The following is a 531-nucleotide window of genomic DNA, read 5'->3' as shown; positions in this document are numbered from 1 at the left end:
CTATTGAAACACTTCGTAAACGCATCAGCTATTCCCTGATAGCACACATAGGCCTACATCACGGAGACGTCTATTTGATGTCTGCGAGACTATTTGCTCATCTGCAATAGGTCTACAGGACGTTTCCTATCAGATGTCAAATAGACGTTTAGAAAATGTCTTTCAGATGTTTATGATTTAGAATGCATGCAGTGGCGGAGGCAGGGGATGTAGTTACAACCGCTAATGATAGAGAAGAGGAGAGGGAGGCCGGGGGAGAGCTGAGCTCTCGTGCCTCCGTTGGTAAAAAAAAATTTAGCCAATCACCATCGAGTGTTCACTTACAGCGCTGAGGAGTGTTGAGAAAAGAAACCTTGTAGAGGAGGCTAGCCTCCCTTCTGATATCAACCAATCATCACAGAGTCGTAAATTACGTGATATTAGTTTGAACGTCTGCCGCTGCGCTGATAATGTACCAAGTACTTATGATGAGTAGCGATATTGAATATTTGATCGCCAACAGATTTACCAAGCTGTCATTCAAACAGTATA

This window comes from Sinocyclocheilus rhinocerous, unplaced genomic scaffold (genome assembly GCF_001515625.1).
Source record: "Sinocyclocheilus rhinocerous isolate Xijiao unplaced genomic scaffold, SAMN03320098_v1.1 scaffold853, whole genome shotgun sequence".
Taxonomy (NCBI): Eukaryota; Metazoa; Chordata; class Actinopteri; order Cypriniformes; family Cyprinidae; genus Sinocyclocheilus; species Sinocyclocheilus rhinocerous.
Note: the sequence above shows the minus strand (reverse complement) of the source record.